Here is a 14040-nt window from a genome sequence, read left to right as displayed (position 1 = left end):
GGGTTGCAGGGAGGAGACACCTGGACAGGTTCACCAGTCCATCACAGGACACACACACACACACACACACACACACACACACACACACACACACACACACACACACACACACACACACACACACACACACACACACACACACACACACACACACACACACACACACACACACACACACACACACACACACACACACACACACATCACTCTCCTGTGTTCAGCTTCATACTTTCACTCACCAAACGTTTCTTCCTGGTATTTCTTGTCCTACAATAAAACAACCACGTTGTCCTGCAGGACAAATCACGTTGTGTCTCTTGCCCTGCAGCTCTCATGTCTCTCGCTCGCTCCACTTCCACCTGTTACATTTCTTAAAGGGAAACACCCCCCCCCCCCCTTCTCTCTCACTTCCTGTCGTTTTCCTTCAACGGAGGGAAAGTTTCATTCAGACCAAAGTTTCATCCACAAGATGAAACAGAGTGACGCCATCACTAAAACCTTGTAGAAATTTGGGACATTGGGGAGTCGACACAGGAGGTTGGGGGTTCAACTCCCAGCTGAGTTGGTTCCTGTCAGGACTCACTGCAGCATTTTATCTCAGTTGAAGACTTCAACATTTGAAATTCTGCTGGTCATGGAGTAGATACTGAGACTGATGACATCACACTGATGTCAGAAAGCAGCTCCTGCCATGTTGCCATGGTAACTGTTGCATCATAGAATGAATTCACTCAGCTAAGCACAGTTTTACCTCCTGTCTGCCACAGACACGGTGGACTGAAATTCACTAGCAGGTTTAATAAAGACCTTTTGATGATTAATAGTTTTGTTGGGGTGTGTGTGTGTGTGTGTGGGGGGGGGGGGGGGGGGGGGGGGGGTTAGAGCAGCATTCTATCATTCTCCACCTCCATTCCTCCATGTTGAAGCATTTGATTCAGACACACCCAGAAATAAAGTGAAAGGAGCAGAAATTCACAGTGTAACGCCCAAATATTGAAAAATAAGCTCCAAACTCATTCATGTGTTATATTTTTCCCTCTATGTCCACTCCGGGGCTCCGGACTAAAACAAGACAGACGTGAAAAAACACCAATAGAGACCAGAAGAGACGTAATGTCTTCTCGCTCTTTGGTGCATCTGAGGTTCAAGCCAAACTAGATGGAGCGACCCGGACTAAACCAATGAATACAGTCCGTCTCCTGGTTCCTGGATGAGCGCTGTCAGTGCGAAATTGGTGAAATCAGTGACGTATCACTTTTTGGAGTGACGCAATGACGTAGCTCTCACTTGGCTCCGCTAACGGTGGAAAAAGAACCGGTTCTTTGGTGGTGCTCATTTAAGAACTGGCTCTGGCACTGGCCCCGAACTAGCTCCTGGTTCTTTTTGGTGGAAAAGCCCTACCTGTGAGGACCTTACATCTGACCAAGTTCTTCCAAAGCTTCTTCAACTTGTGGATAAAGCAAGAGAAGCAAGTTTTATTGTGAAGGAGAAGTTTCACTAAACATCAGCAGGGATTTTCTCTTCCCAGTAAAAAAACAAGGCCTGATGACAAGTAGAAGACCAAAGTCTCTTTGTTTCAATTTGCTTATTTAAACTCCAAGTTGAGATCACAACACAGAGGTTGAAGAACAGTGAGCTGAAAGAAAACCTCAGGAGACGAGGAACCTCAAAGGATTGAGCTCAGAGAAATGTTTCAGCCAGTTGAAGCTCACATTGAGTTGAACTTCTCTAATTCTCAGCAGGTGTTGCTTGATTGTGTTTCCTCTCAAACAGCAGCTCCTTCTCTCCTCTGAAGAATCAATCCAAGTGCTATTGTTTCTTTAGAAATGAGGCTTTCTGCACTATCAGCTGTTGTTGTGATGATGTCATGGTTCTGAAAGAGTTCTGCTTCTGGTCCTGTATCCGCAGTAATGAGTTCCGTCAGTTCACACAGTGTGTCCATCCTCAGCTAAACGCTGGACGCTCACGGCCAGGGGCCAATGAGTTCCGTCACTTCGAAGACATTCTCACAAGAAGAGTGGTGACGTTCACCAGGAGCCTTGGTCAACTCCTCTACAACAACATGTCAGCGGGGATCAAGCCTCAGAAAGCATCACAAACACTTGCTGAGCCTTCCACAACACAACTGCTTTCACAGACACGCCATGGTTTGCTTGCTGACCCTGAAGACAAGCTGTGGCGTTTCCGTGGACTCATGCAGTGGTGGCTGAGCACTCAGACTCTCAGCCACAGTAATGCTGTGCTGCTGCTTTTCCAGCTCCAAGCACCGTTTGACACAGTGGCTCCTCCTGCTCAGGCCGTCCATCACACAGAGGAGGAAACAGAGCAGCAGGAAGCTTCCAGAGCCTGTGTTGAAGAAGTGCTGCACAAGCTGATGTCACCCAGCTTTAAAGCAGCCAACCAGATCTGGAGTCAACTTCCTCTCCAGAAAACTCTGAACCGGCTGCTACAAGACGTCTGGCCTCAAGTCCAGGCTGCAGCTTGTTCTGTCCCACCTCAACATGTTGAAAAGGCAGACAAGCACATTCTCAAGGTGTCCTGCAAACAGTGGGGCTCTAGAGACAAAGTCATGATAGCGATGGTGTCCAGGAGAAAGACGTTTCACAATGCGTCTCCTCTTCTCTGATTGCCAGAGACACTTCCCAAAACAGACCCAACGTCTTCAGGAGGCTCTTCTCTGCTCTGACAAAGGTCGCCTGCTGGACCTGATAACGAGAATTACTCACTACTTCTCCTCAATCATTAGCTGTTGTTCATGTAAAGTGCTTAGTATTCTGGTGAATGTTGACCACAGCAGAGCAGCACCAGTAAAGTCTGGTTCCACTGAGATTTGAACTCAGATCACTGGATTCAGAGTCCAGAGTTCTAACCATCACACCATGGAACCACAGAGAGCAGCTCAGCATGGTGCATTCATGGACATCTAGTCAATGAAAACACTTCAACTACATTCGCTGCAACAATTTTCTGAGCTTTTTTAAGTTTGTCTGCAAATTGTGAATACACAGATACTTTGAAACGTACATGGTGATTTAATTTAAATGCACCTAATTTTTTTAAATTTATTTACAGCAACCCATTGGTGTTCAGAAAAGTTGATTGTTTGTTTTCAGGAGGATTTTGCAGTAAAAACATTGAAGATTTAAACTTGGATCTTTAGAGTCAGAGTGTGTTTCTTTGACCTCAACTCCCTCCTTCATTTCAACTCAAATCACTGGACTCATTCAACCTTTACACCATGAGTCTCCTCATCAATGTTACTCAGGAACTGTAATCTTTTTTTCATACTTTATTTTTATTATTGAAAGTTTTAATAAACTGAGAGAAAGTATCAAACTACTAATAAATAATCATTTTGTAAAAATCAAAGTCAAAAAGGATCAAAGTCAAGAAAGGAATTTGGTCACTTTGATATGTTCCATTCTTTTATGACATCATCAAACAGAGTTAGCAGATAGAACCACCAGGGTGTCTGCAAGTTCTGAATACACAGACACTTTGAAACTTACATGGTGATTTAATTTAAATGCAACTTATTTACAGCAACCCACTGATTGTCAGAATAGTTGATTATTCTTTTGTTCTCTGGAGGATTTTGCAGTAAAAACACTGAAGATTGAAACTTGGATCACTTGTAGGTAGCAGGTCACTGTGTCTGGTTCTTCTTCTGGTGGTCCCTGATGGTTCCTGGTTCTTCTGGATTAGTTCTGTGATTGGCCGGTTAGCTCAACTGGTCAGAGTGTGGTGCAACTAATAAAAGGTCTTGGGTACAATCCCCAAACTGTCTGTAGAACCGACTGCGTAAAATTATATCTGTGGAGTTCAGATTTCTGAACTCTGTAATGAAAGAGTAACTTTTTTTTTTTTTTTACATGAGGAACTCATTAGAAAGAAACTTGTGGACATTGAACAGTGTGAGAGTCCAAACTCCTTTGTGGTCACATCTTGTTGTAGTTTCAATCTCTTCAAGAAATTTGGGTCATGCAGTGAAAAGAGACAATATATTACATAAATGTCCTGTGTACAATAAATACAAATTAAAACTTAACATACCGAGCAGAACATAGTTCATTCTAGATCCTTTCACTCTGAAAGCTAATGGCAGAGATCATGAATGCATCAGTAACTAATAAAACATGCCTAAACCCCAGAACCTGAACACAACTACCATACATTTGGCAGAGTACCAATCCTACACTGTTCCCACAGGACTGGGGATTTTTGCTGGGATTCACTCCCAAATGATGAGGCTTAAATTTCTTTTCCCCATTTATTTTTCAGGTGAAAAACCTGGAACACACAGTGTAAATATGCATTCATTCAATATTCGTTTTTAAATAAAGTAGAACAATATCAAACAGTAAAAGTTCAGTTATATATTAAATAAGTACATTTCGATTATATATATATATATATATATATATATATACACACACTCACACAGATTTCATTGATATACTTCACAATAAATAGGTAAATATTATTTACAATGAAACTATGATTTCAATATTTTTAATTACTATACATAATACAAATAAATACAATACAAATCATTTATATAATACTTCATGTATTTTGAATTCAATAATCTAACCAACAATCATGACTTCCTTTTCATTTAGGTTGAGATATCAATTGAATTCATTTGTACATTTATTTTCATTGCACGTTTTATTTAATAATACCCCTTTACCAGTTAAAGTAAACACAAATTTAGCCAACTGAGGGCAAACCACAACGTGAACGGCTGTATTTAAAAAGTCCCACATTTCCGGACGCACTTAAACGCACCTCACAGTCCAAACTCAGCGTGAAAGTGAAAGTAAACAATCGCCTCTTACCGGCAGTCATCTTCAGTTTTATTTGAGTGGGTACCCGTTCCTGCACGTCCATCAGCCGCGCTGAAGCACTTCAGCGCTTCCTCAGCTCACTTCTTTGGCTCTGGCTTTCACACACGCCACAGCTGATGACGTTGAGTTGAACCTGAAGCACTTCCTCCTCTCTGATTAAGACAGCTGGAGCACCGCTGCTGCTTCCGTGAGGGGAGGGCTGTGTGGCTGTGCAGCTGCGTAGCACTCTTCCTTGTTCACCGCAACAATGTGATTTGTTAACAAGTGAAACAGGAAATGGTCTGTAAGGTGCAGTACAGCATGGCTCCGCCCCCTCCACAATGTGACAGGGTCTCAGTTATTTGGTGTATAACTAGTCCTGCACTGCTGGAGCACAGACACAAAAAGCTCACCAGGAACAGGTTGCTAGGACTTTTGTTAACGATTCAGAAGACTGCTTCCAAACAATAATGTCAAATGTCCCGTACAAAGCCGATGGGAGAGGTTCCTTATGGAAGAGATGAAAGGAGATTAAAGGAGATTAAAGGGGATCAGCGTCTGTTGCCATGGAGATGCTGAGAACAAAGTAGAGGTAGGCACACACTATTTCATCTGGAATGTTCTTGTTTTAAGCACCTAAGGTATTTTAAACACCTCAGGTGAGAACTGAGCAGTGTTGCCACATTTATCTTGAAAAGTAATCTGCTTACTGATTACTAGTTACTCATTTAAAAGTAACTAGTTACTTTACTGATTACTTGTTTTTTCAAGTAACTAAATTAGATTATAAGTAACTTTTACTTACTTTCAGCATCTGCCGACAAGACACCCCCACAGTCTCAAGATAACAATGACAACAGTTTTTCTAAAAACTCAGTTCTGATCACTGCCTGGCCTCCTGCTGATACATATTTAACCTTTGACCTTCATTCTTTGTTGTATTTATATCTGACTCACGCTTTTATTATCACATTTTTACTATTACTGCTATTTATCAGTACCAAGTTGTAGTCTGTTGTTGCACTATTCATCTATTTATTTATTTGCACTACCTGCCTACCTGCTCTATGTGACCGCTTCACCCTCTCACCAACTCTTTCATACTTATCCTGTTTGAAATAAATGGTTCAATCAGGAAGCAGGAATTCGACAGGATCCCCATTCTGAGCAGAGTGGTGCAGTGGAGCAGAGAGCCGTCTGCCGTCTCTTTGAGAAGGTAAAGATGGTGTTGAGGTCATGAGGTCACCTTCAATGACTGGGAGGAAGTGGATCTGTGTGCTCTGCTCTGCATCATATGCATGGATTCTCTTCATCCAGCCATTCCAGTTGGAGTGTGGGAACTCGGGATGGTGGGCTTTGATCAGCCACCCCGCTGCCCAGAGTGAGGAGTGACTGCTCATGAGCCAGGCAGGAGGAGAGAAACATGAAGCTGTTTAATCTTGTCTGTTTCCTGATGGCAAATGGAAGAATGTTGACTTCAGCTCCTCTCAGGATCTTAGCTTTGTCCATTTAGTCGGCAGATTTTCATGTTTCTCTTACTATTGACAGTTTGACTCTTATTTTCCAGCAGGAGACAAAAAGTGTCCGGTCACAGTTTGGTTCAGTTTCACTCAGTGACAGTGGGAATCACTCAAACTGTGGGGGAGGGGTTCATGGAGCACTGAAGGTGGAACGCTTCACATTTCCTGGCTGGAATGAGCTGAAGTTTAAGCTTTGGTGGTTCAGTGGTAGAATTCTCTCCTGGCACTCAGGAGGGTTCGATTCCCGGCCAATTGATGCAATAGATCTTTTCTTCACCCTCCTCCTGTGTGAGCTTTCACAACCCAGTCTCATGTTAACGGGTCGGTTTGGACCCCATTTACATCACAAGGTTCCAAGTGACAACAACTTGTCTGTTGAAGAAAAGTGTTACTTTTACACCACAGCAGCAGAAACACTGACAACAATGGAGTTTCTACAATGTGAGCCAGCCACAGTGAGCAGTGGTCGTCTCATGTGTAGGATATTACAGTGAACCTTCCATGATCACAGAACAAGTAGCCTGGCTAGCTCAGTCGGTAGAGCATGAGACTCTTAATCTCAGGGTCGTGGGTTCGAGCCCCACGTTGGGCGGAGCTCTGTTTTCAGACAGTGGTGTCCTCAAGGACAGAAGACTTGGGATCTGATCAGGTACAAGTCTCACAATTGAGAGGTCACCACTGTGGGTCCAGAGCATGATCTTTGACCCCAGAGCTTCACCGTGTCACCAACTCCTTCATACCGTATCACTTTGTTCTTCATTTTAATTTGAAAAAAAAAAAGAAAAAAAAAATGCTCTTTCACTATTTCCACCTGGGTGTGAGAGATGTGTGTCATCAGCCATGGCTGCATGTCATTGACCTTCTCTCCTTTGTTTCCCACTCTGCTTAACTTTTTAACCTTTATCTGACCAGGTTTGAGCTCATTGTTGGTAAAATCTATGGAGCTGTCCATGGTGCTGAAGTAGTGCAAATTGGGCCGCACAACTCAATGTAATCCACATTCTCTCTGTTCTGCCTTCTGTCTCAGTTTCCATTATTATTCTCTTATTGGCAGCGGTCAACTTCAGGTCAGATCCAGATCAGGGGCCTCATTTATAAAACGTAGCGTAGGATTCCTACTAGAAATGGCATGCGCCTAAAAGCTGAAAATGGCATGCGCCCAAACATTTTCATCAATAATACCGTGCGTACGCACATCTGCACGCACTTTTCTTTTATGAATCACAATCCACCTGGAAGGTGGTGCAGCTCATATCCCCGCCCTCAACACGCCCACTTTCTAACAGAAATGCTCAATGCAAAGGGCCTCGTCAAAAGTTTTGCATCTCATTCAGCCTGTTAATCGCCGGCATTTGATGCTAAATCCTGACAGGAAAGACAAAGAAAAAAAAGTTTACGGAGAGAGAAAAAGTGATGGAGGAGGTGGAGGTCAGGAGATGATGTTATTTGGTGTCACAGTAGTGGAATCACTAATAAATGGAAAAAAAAAAAAACAACGATCGGCTGCACGTCATCACCGCTGGAAATAGTGTGAGAGTCACAGAGAGAACAGTGACTGTAGAGGTGGAGAAGAAGAATCTGATGTGAAGGTGGAGATCAGAGGAGAGTGACATCATGGGGTCAGAGGAGAGTGACATCATGGAGGCCAGAGAAGGGTGACATCATGGGGTCAGAGGAGAGTGACATCATGGAGGAGAGTGACATCATGAGGTCAGAGGAGAGTGACATCATGGGGTCAGAGGAGAGTGACATCATGGAGGCCAGAGGAGGGTGACATCATGGGGTCAGAGGAGAGTGACATCATGGAGGTCAGAGGAGAGTGACATCATGGGGTCAGAGGAGAGTGACATCATGGAGGAGAGTGACATCATGAGGTCAGAGGAGAGTGACATCATGGGGTCAAAGGAGAGTGACATCATGGGGTCAGAGGAGAGTGACATCATGGGGTCAGCACCAGAGCTCACCTCTGGACACCAAACAGCCTCCATGGTTGTGAGGGTCAGCGTGTGTCAGAGTGTCGGAGAGACATTTAGGTGGAGACACAGCGGACCGATAAAGTTCAGTTTCATCTGTTTATTAAATATGTAAATTAAATATATGAACAGGGACTCTAAAAAGGCTCAGTGGACTTTATGTTTTATCCTCAGTCACTCTAGAGGTGGAGGCGGAGGGTGGAGGAGGTTGTTCTGTCTCCAGCAGCAGTGCGTCCCGAGCGGATGACCGCACCGCGAGCAGCTTTTATCAGGATTTACAGCCATAAAGTAGAAATATACTAAACTGTATCACATATCACATATGTATAATAATAATAAAATAAGCAATATAAAACCTATAATTTCTTTATTTCACACATTGGTTAATCATCTCAATTGCAGTTTGTTTTTTGCATGAGACTTTCCCAAAGACTCACTTTAGTTGTTACCGTGTAGGTACAGTTTAGTATATTTGTACCTTCTGGCTGTAAATCCTAATACAAGCAGCTGGAACAGAACAGACGTCCCCAGAGCCTAAAGACAGACAGACAGTCAGTGTCCTCCAGACACTGCAGCTTTACTCACAGCTGTCTCCGCACTATTTATGTGCTTACTCTGAAATTAAACTGATTGTTATTCACTTTGTCACGATTAATAATCAATCAGTTCCTCTGAATCATTTGAAGAGGGAAGTTTGACATATGAACATGGTGCTGCTGATTCAGTATCAACGTTCCACTAAAGAAACACGTAGAACACTGCAGCTCGGCTGTTCATGATTACGTGGATCTGTAAGTCTGATATTTGAAGATAATAAATGTTTGAGATGAATCTGGCTTCAATTCTCCACCTCACCATCAGCGCTGCAGGTTCCCCGTCTCCAAAACGTGTGTGTGCAAGGTTCAAAGTTTGCGTACCGGTACGCACATTCTCATGCAAAGTTTATTTTTTTAAATCACAAACTTTGCCTGGGAAGTGGCATGGGAAGCGTACGCATCTTTCAGGACCTGTTTTGTGCTTCAGCCAGCTTTATAAATGAGCCACAGATCTGTAATGTGATTTGTTAACAAGTGAAAGAGCCAATAGGCTGTAAGGACCCACTACAAGTCCCTACCCCCTCAGCGCCCTCCCTGGGATTATGAAAACTAGTGAATGAGTGGTATTTAATGAAACCATCCACTGCATTGGCCAGGAAACGGACCCGGGGCTCCAGCGTTGCAGGAAAGAAGTGGACCACTGAACCACCACCTCACATGTCAGCACATTCCAGCCACCAAAGCTCATCTGGTCCCACTGCTGTTCTCAGTGAACCCCTCCCCCGCAGTCTGAGTGACACTCAGCTGTGGTGACACAAGAAGAGATGCTACGTTTGGCTACGACCCTGACAGACAGCATGCAGAGCAACATCTCCTCCTTAGTATAGTGGAGAGTATCCCCGCCTATCACGTGGGAGCTGGGGGTTCAATTCCCTGATGGGGAGTGCAGGTCTTTAGTTTACTGACTGAAGACTCCCAGTCACTTCGAAACACGAAGACACAAAAGCAGGAATGAGAAGCTCCAAATCGTTCTGTGAGACCATATTCCTAAGTTTAGATCTTTTCCTGAGTTGAAAGAAGCAGTTCCTGGTCAGCTGCTTCCAGTGCTGCACTAATGACAGGTCTTTGTCAAAGAGAACTCCCAAGGTTCTAAGACTTGGCTTAGCAGACGGGCCTCAGTCACCCAGGTACTGTTTAATCCCAGGGATTGAATCATCAGGGGCAATAACCAGTGTTTCTGTTTGGTCTGCATTGAGCTGCAGAGAGTTATCGCTGAGTCATCGTTTTATTTCCTCCAGACAATGGAGCAAGTTTAGCTTCATGATCTCAATCCTGCACCTCCTTCTGCGCCTCCTCCTGCACACATCCTGCGCCTCCTCCTGCAACTCCTCTTGCACATTTCTGCATCTCCTCCTGTGCCTACTTCTGCACAATTATGCACCTCCTCCTGCACAATCCTGTGCCTCATCCTTCGCCTCCTCTTGCACCTCATCCTGCACCTCCTCCTGTGCCTCCTCCTCCACCTCCTTCTGCACCTCGTCCTGTTCCTCCACCTCTTCCTGTACCTAAACTGTGCCTCTTGCACCTCATCCTGCGCCTCCTCCTTGAGTCTCCTCCTGCACAATTACGCACCTCCTTCTTGGCCTCCTCCTGCACACATCCTGCAGCTCCTTATGCAACTCCTCCTGCACACATCATGCGCCTCCTCCTGCAACTCCTCCAGCAACTCCTCCAGCAGAATCTTTAGCCTCCTCCTGCGCCGCCTCCTGCGTTTCCTCCTGAAACTCCTCCTATGCAATCCTGCACCTCAAACTGCACCTCCTCCTGTGTCTCCTCCTCCTGCACCTCCTCCTCAATCTCTTCCTGCACACATCCTGCATTTCCTCCTTGCGCCTCCTCCTTGCACCTCCTCCTGCACAAGTATGCACCTCCTTCTTTGCCTCCTCCTGCACACATCCTGCAACTCCTTGTGCAACTCCCCCTGCACACATCATGCATCTCCTCCTGCGCCTCCTCCTGCAACTCATTCAGCAGAATCCTTCACCTCCTCCTGCGCAGATCCTGCACCTCCTCCTGCGCCTCCTCCTGCACACATCCTGCAGCTCCTTATGCAACTCCTCCTGCACACATCATGCGCCTCCTCCTGCAACTCCTCCAGCAACTCCTCCGGCAACTCATTCAGCAGAATCCTTCACCTCCTCCTACGCAGATCCTGCACCTCCTCCTGTGCCTCCTCCTCCTGCACCTCCTCCTGTGCCTCCCCCTGTGCCTCCCCCTGCACATCCTTCTGCGCCTCCACCTGCGCCTCCTCTTGCACTTCCTCTTGCGCATCATCCTGCGCCTCCTCCTGTACATCCATCTGCGCCTCCTCCTGCACCTCCTCCGGGGCCTCCTCCTCTGCCTCTTCCTCCACCTCCTTCTGCACCTCGTCCTGTGCCTCCACCTCTTCCTGTACCTAAACTGTGCCTCTTGCACCTCATCCTGCGCCTCCTCCTTGCGCCTCCTCCTGCACAATTATGTGCCTCCTTCTTTGCCTCCTCCTGCACACATCCTGCAGCTCCTTATGCAACTCCTCCTGCGCAGATCCTGCACCTCCTTCTGCGCCTCCTCCTGCAAATCCTCCTGCGCAGATCCTGCACCTCCTCCTGCACCTCCTCCTGAAACTCCTCCTGCGCAATCCTGCACCTACAACTGCACCTCCTCCTCCTGCACCTTCAACTGCACCTCCTCCTGTGCCTCTGCCACCTGCACCTCCTCCTTCGCCTCCTCCTCAGTCTCTTCCTTCACACATTCTGCGCCTCCTCCTTGCGCCTCCTCCTGCACAATTATGCGCATCCTTCTTTGCCTCCTCCTGCACACATCCTGCAGCTCCTTGTGCAACTCCCCCTACACACATCATGCGTCTCCTCCTGCGCCTCCTTCTGCAACTCATCCAGCAGAATCCTTCACCTCCTCCTGCGCCTCCTCCTGAAACTCCTCCTGCGCAATCCTGCACCTCCAACTGCACCTCCTCCTGTGCCTCCTCCTCCTGCACCTCCTCCTGAGCCTCCTCTTCCATCTCTTCCTGCACACATCCTGTGCCTCCTCCTGCACCTCCTCCTGTGCCTCCCCCTGCACCTCCCCCTGCATATCCTTCTGCACCTCCTACTGTGCCTCCTCCTGCACCTCCTCCTGCATATCCTTCTGCACCTCCTACTGTGCCTCCTCCTGCACCTCCTCCTGCACACATAATGCGACTCCACCTGCACCTCTTCCTGCGCCTCCTCCTGCACATCCTTCTGCGCCTCCTCCTGCGCCTCCTCCTGCGCCTCCTCCTGAGCCTCCTCCTGCAGCTCCGCATGTGCCTCCTTCTTCGCCGCCTCCTCAACCTCCTCTTGCGCCTCCAACTGCGCCTCCTCCTGCACACATCCTGTACCTCCTCCTGCGCCTCCTGCACCTCCAGATGCAGATCATCCAGCGCCTATTCCAGCAGCTCCCCTTGCACACATGCTGCGCCTCCTCCTCCACCTCCTCCATCACCTCCTCCTGTGCCTCCTTCTGCTCCTCCTCCTCCTCCATCTCCTCCTGCACCTCCTCCTGCACCTCCTCCTGCAACTCCTCCTGCGCCTCCTCCTGCAGCTCCTCATGTGCCTCCTTCTTCGCCGCCTCCTCCACCTCCTCTTGCGCCTCCAACTGCGCCTCCTCCTGCACACATCCTGTAACTCCTCCTGCGCCTCCTGCACCTCCAGATGCAGATCATCCAGCGCCTATTCCAGCAGCTCCCCTTGCACACATCCTGCGCCTCCTCCTGTGCCTCCTCCTCCACCTCCTCCATCACCTCCTCCTGTGCCTCCTTCTGCTCCTCCTCCTCCTCCATCTCCTCCTGCACCTCCTCCTGCACCTCCTCCTGGGCCTCCTTCTGTGCCTCCTCCTCCACCTCCTCCTGCATCTTCTTCTGCACCTCCTTCTGCGCCTCCTCCTGGAACTCCTCCTGCGCCTCCTCCTGAGCCTCCTCCTCCAGCTCCTCATGTGCCTCCTTCTTTGCCGCCTCATCCACCTCCTCTTGCGCCTCCAACTGCGCCTCCTCCTGCACACATCCTGTACCTCCTCCTATGCCTCCTGCACCTCCAGATGCAGATCATCCAGCGCCTATTCCAGCAGCTCCCCTTGCACACATCCTGCGCCTCCTCCTGTGCCTCCTCCTGCACCTCCTCCATCACCTCCTCCTGTGCCTCCTTCTGCTCCTCCTCCTCCTCCATCTCCTCCTGCACCTCCTCCTGCACCTCCTCCTGGGCCTCCTTCTGTGCCTCCTCCTCCACCTCCTCCTGCATCTTCTTCTGCACCTCCTCCTGCCCGTCCTCCTGCACCTCCCCTTGCACCTCCTCTTAAACATACATACATACATACATTCAGAAGTAGTATAATATACTGATATATCTGAGCAGAGTGGAGCAGTGGAAGCCTGCTGGGCCCAGAACCCAGAGCTCCATGGAGCAATATTTCTTACTTCAATTTGATCTCCACTCTCTCTCTGTCAGCAACAACATTTCACATACAAATCCAGCTTTTATACATTTTACACCTCACGTGGGTTTGAGGGAATCACATCCAGAACAGGATGGAACATAGGAGCCATCTTGGATGGGTCTACTGTCCGTTACAGAGATCTGGAACCTTTTGCATGACCAATCTGATTCTAGACAGACCTGAAAGCTAAAGGAACAAATCATAATGCTAAAGTCTGAGTCAAAATGAAAGACTTGCTGAAGTGCTTCAGTTTGGTTCAATCAGTTATAAAGACACAAACTGGACATTACAATGAGGTTTCTCTGATAAAAAAAAGTCCATGAGGTGAAGAGCAGAGATCAGCCAAGCCTCCAACACAAAGCCTCAGTCTCTTTTGAAATTTAACACAAAGAGATCCTAGTTGATGACCAAAGTTCAAACCATTTGTAGGAGAGGGTCAAGGTAATTTCAAGGGCTCATCTGGGAATTGAACCTAGGACCTCTGACACCCAAAGTGAGAATCATACTCCGAGACCAACGAGCCGACGTGGTCAAGAAGCTAAAGGACTAAACTGATTGTCATAAATAAGGCAGGAGATCAAGACTCCTGACAGCCTTGACAGAGCTCCTGGAATGACCACATCCTGACAAAAGTAAATGAAAACATTAGTCATGGCCGACCTTGAAGAAATGAAAC

This window comes from Lipophrys pholis (genome assembly GCF_963383615.2).
Source record: "Lipophrys pholis genome assembly, chromosome: 18".
In the NCBI taxonomy this organism is placed as follows: Eukaryota; Metazoa; Chordata; class Actinopteri; order Blenniiformes; family Blenniidae; genus Lipophrys; species Lipophrys pholis.
The sequence above is the reverse complement of the archived record's forward strand: the minus strand, read 5'-3'. Positions refer to the sequence as shown.